Source organism: Ischnura elegans, chromosome 7 (genome assembly GCF_921293095.1).
Source record: "Ischnura elegans chromosome 7, ioIscEleg1.1, whole genome shotgun sequence".
Classification (NCBI taxonomy): domain Eukaryota; kingdom Metazoa; phylum Arthropoda; class Insecta; order Odonata; family Coenagrionidae; genus Ischnura; species Ischnura elegans.
In genome coordinates, this window is record NC_060252.1 from 37575341 (window position 1) to 37589727 (window position 14387).

At 38.3% G+C, this 14387-nt stretch overlaps 2 long non-coding RNA genes across 2 annotated transcripts; both read right to left on the bottom strand.

Moving 5' to 3' along the window:
• Window positions 1-3301: 3301 nt before the first annotated feature.
• Window positions 3302-3654, bottom strand: LOC124162654. The gene is made up of 2 exons (XR_006865639.1): window positions 3579-3654; window positions 3302-3548 (listed from the first exon to the last, which is right to left on the bottom strand). It is a non-coding gene; the product is annotated as an uncharacterized LOC124162654 (long non-coding RNA).
• A 15-nt stretch (window positions 3655-3669) lies between these two features.
• Window positions 3670-6995, bottom strand: LOC124162653. The gene is made up of 2 exons (XR_006865638.1): window positions 6838-6995; window positions 3670-3783 (listed from the first exon to the last, which is right to left on the bottom strand). It is a non-coding gene; the product is annotated as an uncharacterized LOC124162653 (long non-coding RNA).
• Window positions 6996-14387: the final 7392 nt, after the last annotated feature.

Consider the following 14387-nt stretch of genomic DNA (forward strand, 5'->3'; position numbering starts at 1 on the left):
GTTACTGAGGGAAGGACCATTCCCATGATGAATGGTGCCTCAAGCTCTAACATTGATATAGATATTCATTTTAGTATATACTCAGGTTTTTTTTTACTATTTTGACATCCTCTAGTATAATTAGACAAATCTTGCTTTCCTTAATCATGTAATTTGTGCTCCCTTATCCGATTTTCAACTTCAATAGAGCTTTATTTTATAGTATTCCAACCCAAATTCTCTCTAAACCTATCCTCTGGTGATTGATGTTTGTAGAACTCGTTACTTCTTCCATCTTCGAATTTTCTTGTGCTCCTTCCTCAATTCCCAAAACATATGCTAACTACAACAGTTCAGTTAGCTTTTTATCTATTTCGAATTCAATCGTCATAGGTTTATTCGAGAATAATTTTCTTTTATTAGAATTCTGAACCTATTCATTCTTAAATTTTTTTGGTCAAAATCGTAAAATATATAAAAATTAAAATGATTATTATAGAAATTAAACACCTGGAGCCACCACTGTAGATAGCAGAAGAGAATCCAAGAATTGCGTAAGAGAAGATGAGGACGTCAATGGGGTTAAATACAACAAGTTTAAACTAATTATTTAATGGAAACGTTGTCAAAATTGTGTTCTTGTGTTTTTATCTTAAATTTGCTTTATTTCACCCGATTGACTTCCTAACTATCTTCCCAACGCTCTACCCCTCCTTTTCTTGTCCTCCCCCTTTTCGCCCAGTAAAGAGTAAGGCTTCGGGGAATTCATTTTCTTTCAAGCATTATATTAGTCTCATGCCATTATATTTTTTTCACGACAGCTTACGTCCTCTCTATATCCACTCCAATGAGACTTTTCTCCATCTTCCCTCTTCTCTTCGACATATTACGGAACACAGCATCCCCTCACCCCCTACTATCTCCTCCTGCTACGCCGTCTACTCCCTCTTCTCCCACGTCTACATAATACCCTGCGAGCCACCTCTAGGCAGCTTGGCATGGGGTGATCAATCAGCATGCAAGCGGACTATCTCTTCCTAGATCATCTCCTTCTCCCTTCCATTTTTGCTCCTAGCCACACTTTTCTTCGTGCTTTGGCCAATTTGGTGATCAGTTTTCTCTGTGAGCAAAATACCACTTACATTGGTGTATATAGATCGTCATTATGGGGAGGGGGCGGATATCTGGTACTTATCCCTAATATTCGCCCCCTGAGGGGACTACCAATGGCAACTCTAATCATCGGTTTTTACCCGATGCAGAGCGTAACCTTTGTGACGTGAGGCGATCGGGCCCTCTAAGACACTTTAGTTAGGCCCTTCGGGCTTACTTCTCTCTGTCCCTCGCAAGAACTCGGGCAAATAGACTCAAGTAATAACTCAAGATAATGGGTCTACGGTGGAAGAGGGGGCATGGATCGATGTAGTAAGGGTAGTATATCTCATTTAAAATCATGAAACCCTATGAAATTTTATTTGTACACGAATAATATTATACATGACGGAATATCACAGCGCACTATTCTTCCCGGCTCAAAGCGTCGTCGAAAGCTATTCGGGTTTTCCACCGTGTCAGTTATACGGCTGCCGATATGGCTGCCGGTGTTTCGGAAACCGATTCGGTTCCCATCTTCAGGGTTTATCTTTCCAAGGTTCAGCCTTAAGGGATTCCTCAGACAAGGTTGGCAGCAAGTATAGAATTGACCCGGTAGAATAGCCGAAATGCCTTCCACAGCACAAATTGCCGCGGCTATATCCCCGCGAATGATTCATCAAACTATTTTAATCTAAGATGATGAAATATTTCTCTACTCTCCACATTTCGTGGGGAATGAGTGGGGGCCTCCACTTAAATACGCTCCTGATCCCTTATAACGGTGCTATTCTCATCCGTTATATCTTTTAACACAGCGACTAATTCCTGCAAAAATACTGTCAAATCGCGAAAATGCTGCACACACTTGCTCGAGCACTTTAATTGCTTCAAAAATGTTTAGCTTCTCTTTTCTTGGTGGAGATCGGGTTGGTGTGGTCGCTAGAGTGCTGTCTATCTACCCAATCGGTCCGGGTTCAAACCCCTGCGGTGGTAGAGAATTTTTGGAGACTGCCCGATCCCTACCTGAGTGCCTTGTGGAGGGGCACTTCAAGTGCAGTATTCCCTTATCAGATGGGACGATTGGCAGCCATTCGTTAAGAGTAGGCTAAACCTGACTTTCTCTCCACTCTTGCCTCATGGAGTAAATAACCGCATCTGTCGGTCGCCTCCTCCAAAAACCATGTCTTTCCTTGGTATTGAGAACTTTGTGAACTCATTTTATTTGTAATTAATCCATGTATTTTTCATAACGCTTTACTTATTTAATGTATCAACCACTTTGTCCTAACTTTCCAAGGAAGTAGCCTATTAGCCCATGCATCGTGGTCAAATGATCGTGCTAGGTGAACCCCTACTTTGCCGCCACCCATATCTCCCCTGCGGTTTCATCAGCAGTCAAGTTAATATGCTACAGTATCAACCAGAAACCTTACTTTATGCCCCATCCTATAACTATCACTACCCATTCCAATTCTACATCTACCACCCTCACATGTACCTCCTCTTCCTAATAAAAATCTCAAAGTAATCTATCCCCAGAAGCAGTGGCGGATGCATACGGGGGGCGCCCCCCCCCCCCCCCTTCGCGGGGCTGCCCGCATTGCCGAACATTGCAGAACCACAATTGTAGCTTTATTATACGATAAGATAGCATTGCATTGTATATGCGTATGATCAATTCAAATAAAACTCTTCAAATTTTCATGCGACTTGATTATATTTCATTACGATAAAAGTATGGGCCGCTCAAAATATCTTTTGCGCCCCCTCCCCCTTGAGTTTTCGGTCCCCGCTCAAAATATCCGTTACTGCCCAAGAGTGGTACCTTTTTTTAAATAAGTATTCAATTAGTATCCTTCCAGTAGCACGAATATCATGGCGGATCTTCAGAACCGTGAACATGAACATCATTCATTAGGAAACAGAGATTGATTCGATAAATAGAAACAGTTATACAGGGAGTTAAAAAAACGCAGAAATATTTGATAAGGCAGTTTTTAAATACGTTCACCGTTGACAGGTTACAATGAATCCGAATAACACTCTGGAGTATATTCATGCTGGTTTAAAAATATAATTACTTTTGTCCTGTTTTACCAAAGGATTAGGTATCCATCGACGCCTGAATTTTGTATCCGATCGTTAGCATTGCCTCATTTTGCTAATAGTTTGGGTGAAAATTTTCGCCAAGGTTTGAAGTCATTCAACACTGAAATAATATCCCATGTTTATATTTTTATGTGAACTTTCTCACTTATATACTTTTTTATTTAATTATTATTCACACATACATACAGCTTCGATCAACTTTCGGCGACATTTTGTTTCCAGAACACGTACGGATATACACACAGTCAGTCTTTCACGTGGCTGAATTTCACAAGGATACAAAAACAGACTCCCTTCCAAATTAAATGTACAGCGTCTTCGAGAGGTCGTCCCTCAACCGTGGAAGCCACCGTGGTGATGACCGCCTCCGAAGCCGCCACCATGGTGATGTCCACCTCCGAAGCCGCCACCATGGTGATGACCGCCTCCGAAGCCACCGCCATGGTGATGTCCACCTCCGAAGCCACCACCATGGTGATGCCCACCTCCGAAGCCGCCGCCTCCGTAATGTCCGTGTCCTCCGTAGCGCTGCTCTGCCGTCTCTAGGTCCGCAAAGGCGGAGGCCACTAGGACCACAGCGAGGAGGAAGAACATGGTGACCTGTTAAGAATGAAAAATAGAGTTAGCCAGTGTTTTCAATTTTGTTTTGCTATTTTTGAAGGACTGACAACACAGCCAATCAGCCTCATCACGTGATCACAGATTTTTGCCATTTCAAATTGTTCCCATACGCAGTAGCCGACTATCCCTTTTGTTAATATTTACTCATAGTGTGTAATAGGATGTAATCTAACTACTGTCTATATTTATAATGCCCCGTGTCTGGGATATTGTCCGAATCTTTCACTTTCGAGGCCGTTGCGCCATCTTCGGTGAATGACACCGCGAGAGGTTATCAAGGTTCTAACCATCTTAAACAAAACAATGTCACCATTCCAAGTATTTTTCCCTTAATCTTCGTTTTTTAGCCCTTTTCTTTGAAGTCTGTACCCCAACGTGATAGCGCTAAGACTGAAATGCTTTGTTCTTAATAGAATTTGGCACATGCTGGATTCGAACTAAAGGAGAGAGAAAAAAAATTAAACTATTGAACTCTTAAGCATATACCTTCACAACGGATAAACCCTATAATTTTATTTTAACTGTAAATTTTATATTAAAGATAAATTTTGCCCCTATAATTACGCAAATATCCGTCAATAGCACCCCGCTGAAGAGCATTTTAAATAGGGTACTATTTACTTATTATAATTCATACACAGTTATTTATATGAAAACAGACATAATACGCGTAAAAATGAATACCAAATATTGACTTCAATCCTTAAATTTGCAAGTTTGTGTGAGACGTTGATGATCTAATTCTTCTCAAATTTACCGCCAAGAGTTTAAAAAGATTCTTTTTACGGTGCCAGACCTCCTATCCGACGGGTGATAATAGGACAATGAAGCATAAAATGAGAGACTTCTGAGGTAAATGGATTGATATTTTCAAGTCGGCACCCAGTATGCCTTTCCCGCAGGTTGATTTCAGGAAGGCTGACGTGGAATATTAACGCTTAGCTATGATTGGAAGCGGAAAGAAAAGAACTTGTTAGCAATGTTCCATGGGGACGCTAATTATCAAGTGAAGCGGGGTGAAATGGATTAGTGTTTATCGTAGATGGAAATAGGTATGCAGTCTATCCGCTTTGCTCAATGGAGTCATCGTATGATATCTGTTACTTAGAAAGGCTCATAATTGTGGTCGAGTTGCGTCTGTATGTGCTAATTACGCATTTCATGTTTTTCAACACGTGGGATATCAAGTGTCTGGTTGTATTTTTTAAATTGCATATTTTGATTTCTTATGAGCTTGCGTTTATTTTCCTCATTGATTAACATTAATATTTTTCAAGTGGTAATAGATTTGCACCGAAAAAATTATCAGCAAAATTTATTGCCTTAATTCACAAAGAATTGCTTTAACCCGTATTTTCAGAGTAGTTATCACGGATAAATGGAGTAAAGCAAAAATTTAGATTCTGAGAAACTGCTTATCTTAACGTAAAAAATATCGTCTGGATTCGCAATCCTCAATGAACGTTCTCTAAAATGTAAAATCGCACAGTATACGGCAAGAAAATTTGGTGCGTTATCATAGTTAAATTAATTTTTAGTGTTCGCATTATTAATTTAGTTAATTTAGTTAAGCAACTTTTTGCGTAATTTTGTATACGAGCGATAAATTACCAAGACATGATTAAATTATGCGTGTAATAAGGGGAAGCCAGGACGATATCGTATTCAAATTATGGAAAAATATTCTTAAAAATCCGATATAAATGTTTTTTCTTTTAATTTATATGAGTTTTGAATAAGTGTAAGTGAAAGGGTCATTGACAGAGTTAAAATGTTCAATATTCAAATGTTTTGAGCCATCCTGTCTAAATTTTGCCCGATGCGAAGTATAGTACGACTATTAATAGAATAAAAGTTATTTTCATGAAATGTCACATGTCAAAAATGAGAACTATCTCTATCAGGGGATTTTTTCAGCTATTGAAAATGCGTAGTAAGAGCAAAAACTGACCTCTATTATAGGACTACCTCATATTTAGAATTTATGTGAAAGGTATTTGAAAAGGAGTAAAACTTACTCGGAAAAGAAATTACTAAAGATCGAACGAGAAGCTGAGGGTTCAATGGAGAAACGTTTTGCCCGCGGCGATCCTCCCGTCACATTTTACGCGTGAAAAAAATCGCTCCCCTTCGCGCCAAAACTCCATCAATGAAATGAATCGAAACACCGCAGCGGATGACGTCAAGCACGTGCGTAAAATGTGATCGAAGAAAATAAAATTGATTCTGAGAAAAATGTATCACGAGAGCAATGATTTCATCGCAACTTCCAAATTCTGGTTACGCTTTGTTCATGTTATTTTCCTCTTACTAACAAGCAAAAGATTTGAGCGTTATTTTTCAGAAAATGTATTAGTCTCATTAAGTACTTAAACATACATATTGAATCTGTGTGGGCGATTGATCTTTAGTATACTAGCGCAATCATGTATTTATTTTCATCTCGCTCTTGTAAAACTTTTACTTTACATGCTCAAAATTTCAGCCAAAATTTACTATCGTGAATTGGATAGTCACTACTAACTTATGTTATTTCCACCTATTTTACCCCTATCACATGAAAATAATCACGCTATTGGACTTGCGACGTACCAGTTTACAAGTTGCCAAAAATATGCATGAATCCTTTTTGAAAATACAAGAGGTATTCGATTCCTTTGGAAAGCTCCGGAAAAAATAACTTTACAAGAACGAAGTCACCATTGATATAGTTATTTTATTTATCTTACTTATTTATTTATCTTATCACTTACTTTATGCCTATAGCATGAAAATAACCCAGACATTGGAATTGCAATTTACCAATTCAGAAGTTATCAAGAATATTCATGAAGCCTCATTTAAAATACGAGAGGTATTCGGTCACCATGGAAAGCTTCGGAAAAGTAAAATTTGCATGAACGAGAGCTATCACCTAAGGACCTCAGTAGATCAGCAAACACACGCAGGGGTATGGCAAGCCACACGTATAACTCCCAACTCCGTCTCGTGTGAAAATGCTAGAAGTTTCGGAAAAAGGAGTGTTGAACTCACCTTAAAGCCGAACATTGTGGATGGTACTGATCGTTGAGCACTGAAACTGGAGACTGAATACTGTCGGGGCACCGCGGTGGATTTTTATACATCGCCGGACCAGCTGTAGAGGGGGGAGGGTCAGAAGATGGGGAGATGGATATCGACCTTGGGGAACTTGCCGCATGTTTACCTCTTCCCCCACTCCACTCTCAAAACAGGCACACCAATCTACTGGGCACTCTGGATGGCTCATATATATATTTTTTTTCTCTTTTCGAGAACCAACCAGGGTTTTGGAGTGAAAGGATGGACCTAAAAATAAAATAAAAAAATAGGCGCTTAGACCAATAGTGTAGCTCACACACACACGTGAGGGACCCAAAGCGCGGGGGCCTCTTAATAAAATTCAGTCGGGGAAGTTCCCCCCACTGACCGGTTCCAGAGACGAGGGCCTACCTCACCGGATGCATGACGAATATACAAATCACACCCACTCCCAGAACGGGATCACCCCAGAACATTTGGGGGACTTACTTTCTAAAAATTTCTTCACCACGGCTCCTAAGTAAATTAAACTTTTAAGTTTTTTTTTATTGCGGCTACAAGCGGTTGGAGGTGGATCAGCCTTGTCCCAGTTCGTCGAACTTAAGCGGGAATTAAACTGAGAACGCAGTTTTTTTCCAAATATACTGGATTATCAAACGACGTGCGCAGTGCGAAGGCATTTATTATCATTTACCTACCCATTATGCCGCTGAATCGTGAGTTTGATCTACATTGATTGGGAAAAACCCCAGAGACTCCGATTTTTTCCCTTGTACCTATAATGAATACTTCGAATGTGATGTTGCGAAGAAATCCTGGTCGCAGATCCAAATTAGGGTGAATTATTTGTTCAATGCTGAGGTGATAATGCCTTAAATGAAAATCATAGCTACTTATGGTATTAACTAGATAGCTTCGTTTTCTCTGCCTTTGAGTGAGTTAACTGAGAACGCAGTTTTTTTCTAAATTTGCTTATAGATTATCAAAAGCCGCTCGCAATGCGAAGGCATATCATTTACGTACGCATTATTCCTACCGCTGAATTGTGAGTTTTTTTTTATATCCTTTGACCAGGAAAAAATCCAGAGGTGCATCTTATTTTCCTTTGTGCTACGGAAATTAATTTTTCCCATTGAGCAATGAATACTTCGCATGTGCTATTTCGAAGAAATAATCGTCGCAGGCCCAAATTAGGGCGGATTTATTTATTTTTTAATGCCGAGGTCAGTGGCGCAGCGAGGGGGGGGGGTTTGGGGGATAAAACCCTCTCCAGAGCTCAGAGAAATTTTTAAGTTTAATCCATTTCACTAATTGGATTGATATTACCAATAGAATAGAGTAAATATTAATAAAATTTCCCTCAGAAGGCCGTAAACTCACCATTTTCAACCATTTATCTATTTTTTTAGGGGAAGGCCTCGCACCTCCCGCTTACCCTGGCGGGTATTCCACACCCCACCTAAACCCCCCCCTACCCTTAATTCCTAGCTGCGCCTCTGGCTGAGGTATTAATGTTTTCAGTGAAAATCATGGCTTATTGTAGTATTTAGAAGTTAGCTGTGTTTTCTCTACCTTCGAGTGAGAACATGCGTCAGCCTCGTGTTGATTGATAGAGTTTACGTGGAGGAAAACAGGGATTAGTAATTACTATATGATACGTCATTGCAACTTTGATGACTTAATTATTTGCACATATATACTACTGCCTGCTCATATTATCTAGGTTTGTTATAGAAATAATAATTTTTATGCATATAAATAATAAGATTTTTATGTTTTAGTGCTCTGATATTTTTATTAAGAGCAATATAATCATTATGAATACAAAGTAGCATTCTAATTAACAGACTTGGCAGATGCCGAATTTTTCATAGGCATTCTTCGAATTATTCTAAAGACCGTTTTACACGAGGCACGTCATTGCGCAGGTTAGCAATTGAAAATAAGTTGAAATTGCGAGAATGCGAGCTTTAAATTAGAGTAGGGGATATTTTGTCTTCTCGCATCCTCGCATTCTCGCATGTGTTCGAGCTATTCAATACTTTACGCGACGCAGTTTAAATTGCGCCTTCGTGCATACGTAAGATTGCGCAATGACGTGATCCGTGTCAAACGGCCTTATGAAAGACTGAAGGAGCATTGAAAAATCAAAATCACTGGGTGAAAAGCAGAGCTTTTAAATAGCAAACGGGTAATTTTAGTGATTCTAATGCTGATGTAGCTCGCTCATCGTTGATGATGCATCATCAGCAAACCCTATCTGAGATATAATTTAATTTAAATCCATGTCGCGATGATGTACCTTATTTAAGTTGATCCTTGAATCCACATCTCCGAATATAGCTTTGAAGGATGCATATTGGCGGAATGGAAATTTTCCGAACGTCTGAATTTTCCCATTTTTATGTGTGCTTTTTCGAGAGTCATAACGGGGAAATACGCTCTCTATTTGCTAATTAAACTAGGTTTGGGTTGGCGAGAAATCCCCTACATTTTTCGCAGTTCGTGTCTCACCAACCAGCTGCGCTAATATTTACTCGAGCTGTTGTCTATTATCCTTCCAATGGATTCATTTTAGTCCACTCCCTCATTGGTTATGAATGACCACATTTTTAGGACCTCAAGTCATTCAGGCGATTTTTCATCAATCACTGCGTCAGGAATCGGTGTTATTATGTTGTTACATGTCTATATGTTGATAAAAATTAAATATCCAAGAATTATATGCACGAAAAATATAAGCTGGACCGGACATCTGATGCTGACTTTGGCTTACAAGTTAGTTTCCTATGTCCTTATCCCTTGAGGTAATTTCGGGGAACCATTGTAATCGCTATTTAGGTCCATCAATGATTAAAATTGAAGGTATTCAAAATATATTATTTAGAGTGGTTTAAGTATTAGCCACGATACCCTAAAGTAACGTGTTCGATTCTCACACTAGGTGAATTAAAAGGCTGTTTCCATGAATTTAATCATCGTTTGCTCGACAAGTTTGAAATAGCCGCTTGGTTGTTTGTCCTATCAGTAGTTTCCAGGATTAATTGCCCTGCTAATTTACCTTTACTTCGCTAGCTTTCAGATAAAGATAGGCAGGATTTTACCCGCTCGTTATTATTTTATTTTCAGCATGAACACATACACGCACACTCTTCAATATTTGTGACGCTGGAGATATTGAGGGAAGTGCTCAGAAAAATTGATTTCTAAAATTAGCTTTCATGCAATCGCTTGAAATTTTGTTCACTTGAATCGAAAGAAGGACTGCGAAGGTAATTTATTTGATTTAAAATAGTTTTAGTGGTCCTTGTAGGGACACGTTTATTGATAATCGGTGAAGGCAGGATGGAATCCCTGTATAGACGACGCCGAACCCTCCGCTGGAAAATGCTTAGGGATTTAACTGATTTAAAACTGAACGTCCAGTTAGATGGATTAAATAGGAAAGTAGCTTTTAATTGTATGAGTAGAGGAGGGATAAAATATTGTAAAAACGTGTGTTTTTCTATTTGTTATACTTGGATCCAAACCGGTTGCATTTTGCAATCGGCAGTGGTAACTTGAAGGAGCGGGTAGTCTATGTTGAAGTTTTTAACTGATGGGTCCTGGGTTTAAATGCCAGCTGAAGTCTTTGAGCTTCCCTTTAAAAAATACCCTCGACATGCGAGTTGGTTTAGGAAAAGGAACTGACCCATTTACCCTTACTGCGTGAAATTCACACTTTGGGATGAGCCCTACTCGTACCTACCCTAACCAACGCATTGGTTGAACCATGATTGATTGAGTGATAGCAAATTTAAAAAAAATGGAGAAGACATTATTGGAACAGTAAAGACAAGAGTCGAGTAACTGGAGTTTTCCGGAGTTTTACACAGCCATCGCATTGCTTATGCAAGGTACCATTCGCATTCGTTATATTGCGCGTCATTATCCTTCCCCGGTGTGGCGAAATAAAGCCGTTACCCTTTCCCTTGTTTTGACCGGTGGTTAGCCGTAGTCGAAAGATTTCCACTATGGCCTCATGCCTGGCCAGTAATTCCGTGATTGACCGCATTCGTTTTCGAAGTCGGTGATTCCCCGCTTTAAGAGCTGTCTCACCTCGCACCATGTGTTGTCGACGCTTGAGTTGGGGCGAAGAGAACGTGTTTTCGTCTTTGGCGATCATAGAGTATTGCGCGTTCTTTTTGAGAATTAAGGGTTTGGAACCCGAGGGTAGAATTATACCAAGTGTTTAGGCCCAAAGGGACTGCATAGAGGCGGTCCAATTCCGCCCGATAGAAGGGTGATTCCTGTTGCCACTACGGTCGCATTTTAATAAGTTTTCAAAAATGTCCGCGGCGTGGTGATGAGTGCAGTGCGATCCACTTTTATCCAAAAATTTGCAGTATAATGTTTTTCATTGCGAGGATTGCATTGAATAGTAATTAATTTGATACATCACGTCAAAATGTGTATAAAATTCGGTCAATACCCCTAATTATACCTTATTTCCCCGTGAAACTCGGATCAATTTGTCCGTCGGCGACTCAAATGGCAACTTTTGTAAACCCATTCAAATGCACGAAGTGTGACATCATAATTAGAGGTCGAATTGAAGATCCTCTTTTGTAATATTCGTGGTTTAGGCCGTTACTTCCCAAGATAGGATACGCCACCATCTCCCGGATAGTTATCGAATGATAAAAATGGTATAGTATTTCCCACTAATTTCATTGTTACAGCTTACTACGTATACGTGTTTCGTGTGGTAAGCTGTTAGAACGTGTTACGTAACTTGTACTACACGTGTAGTTAGCTGTTATAATAAATTCAGTGGATAATACGATATCTTGTCCATCATTTGTTGTGTTGTTCCACGACATCTATCCGCAAAAAGTTGACTTTATTCGGATGCCTATCGCCAAATTATCGATAGATATCTTTTTCAGGCCATCCTTAATATATTTAAATTAGGATATAATATTGAATATTGTAGTGGATGATGATTTAAAATACCAGAATTGTAACGATAATATTTATATTTTATCAAGCATTTGCTGGGTGCCTAATAATTAGGATATTTATTTCATCAGCCGTAGTAAATGATCATATTTTACGCAATCTCTCATTTGAATAAATGTACTTGCCTCAAGGTTGAAAGTGATTCGTAAAATTTTTGGAACGAAAGTTATAATCGTGAAAAAATTTACTAATGCTAACTAATAAGCATATGCATAAATATTTCAAAATGTGCATGTAATTCGCTGAAAAAATATTTGAAATGAATAGGTACCATACTTTCTAATAAATGCAATATTATGTGATTATTTTGGTATTATAATTCACTGAAGCTGAAGCATAAAAATTCAGGTTCCCAATAAAACAAGTCCAGGTTCAAGTTGAGGTTAAACAGTTTTTCAATGAAATATTACCAGTCCTTCTTTTGCCATGCTCAAAACTATTATTACCGATAGCTGAAGATTTTTTCGAAGGAAAAAATGCAGGACAACACACGGGATAGAAGTTGAAAGATAAAAGTTGTTCATCAAAAAAGTACCCTATTTGACATAACGTCGTTTGAAGCCCATATTGATGGAAATGGTGAGATAGATCTACAAAAAAAAACAAATTAGCACTAATCCAAATCCTTTTTACAAGTTCAAACCAGTTCGCTACCATTGGAGACTACTCCCTCATCAGTAGTTTGCTATGAAAGAACGAAAGTGAACTCCACTTTCGATTAATTTGAAGAAGAATATCATATGGTGAATGTTAATTGGGATTGGAATAGTTGGAGGACATTTTCCCCCTTTTCACCAGGAAATAAATTTTGTTATCCAGAACTGATAATTGATAGGCAAAGCTTTTTCCAAAGTAATTAAAGTGGACTGAATTCCTGAAACTGCCATTGAAGTCTCCTTTTGCAATTACCACCCGGTCGAGTAAGAAGTGTTGGCGCCCGTGGTTTGTACTTATTAAAACGATTCGTTTAAAGTCGACAAGAATCGTATAATCAAACCGTAATTCACCATGTGTGAGCCTTGCAATATGTGCAGTTTTATCCACTGCTGTGCGTTTGCAATGCCCCAAGCACAATTATTCAAACTATCACAACGAAAATATGAAACAGATTCATTTTAACGACTTTCTCTATAATTTCCTTGATAGTTACCTAACTCCATCAATAATTCAAATTGCGGACAGAATTTGTAGGAATCATTTTTTGAAACAAAAAAATGGAAACTGTGATTATCTTTCGTTTCATACTGCTATTTACCAGGTTATGTGTCTTTAAGTGCATTATGGGATCAGTCAAACTGAGTACTCTATCGAAATCCAATCCGATATTTTTTGGAACGACCGATCAGAACCAAAATTGGTTTAAAATTATAGAATACACTCTGATGCGGTTGAAAGGCTGTATTAGAATAGTTTATGTGACTTTCTGGAGGCCAAATTGTCCTAAAAAGGAGAGGATAACGGTAAATAATGCATTATTTAGGTCATTAAGTTTTTATTGATGAAAGGATATGTTGGTGCTGACGTATCTTAGCGATAGCGCCGCAAAATCAAGTTTAGTCCATTTCATTTTATTGAGTTTCAATTTGAACATTATCTTGCTCGGTTATTGAGGCCTCTGATTCACTATAACTCATCGGAGGAGTATTTTTTACCTTAAAGTAACTCCCTAAGGAACAATAACATCCGCGAATGGTAAATATTAAAGACAAATATTCTAATAAATTCGCCACTTCGATTGATGAATTGAACTAATCTGTTTACGCGGAAGTAAGAGTTCGACTTTTGTACAACGTTGCGTTGTATTCACAAGGAATTAATCGCTTTGTATCGGTAAAAAAGCGGTACAGCGGGAATATTCGTTTGCAACGAGCTTTCAAGATCCAAGAAAGGTTGAGAAACTCGAGGAATTCAGTTAATTGTTAGTTTCAATCAATATCGTGAACGAAAACATTTCTTCGGGAACAACGCTGGAGTTCGGGAGCATAAATAATTATCACAATGGAGTGTATAATGTAGCCAAAATGATGGAAGATGAAATGGTGAAGTTTTACGCTGCAATTTTGAATATTAAGCTTCAAATACAGAAAACTATTGGGTTTAAGGTATTTAAATATTGTTTTGGTGGTCCACTGTTAAATATTTAGTTACTAAGAAATACACCCATGTAGCTAATTGAAGTGAAATTGAAGTAAACCTTATGCCTACCGTTTTCCTATTGATGAGCATTACTTATGAATGTGTATAAAGTTGTATAACCAAGATAACATGAAATATGATAACCATTTTGATTCCTACACTGAGAATGGCTTTTTTCATGTAGTTGGAAACAGTTGTGATATCTGTCGAGTTAAAAGAAGGCTAGCCTTTTTCTACAATATTATTCTAAGTCAAATTAATGCAATATACCATCGATTAAATTGACTAGAATTGAGAAGTATCTATTAGTTTTTATGAATGAAGTAAATTTTCATATTTCACTTCATAATAAAAACACCTAATTTTTAAATTTGTCCCGGTGAAGT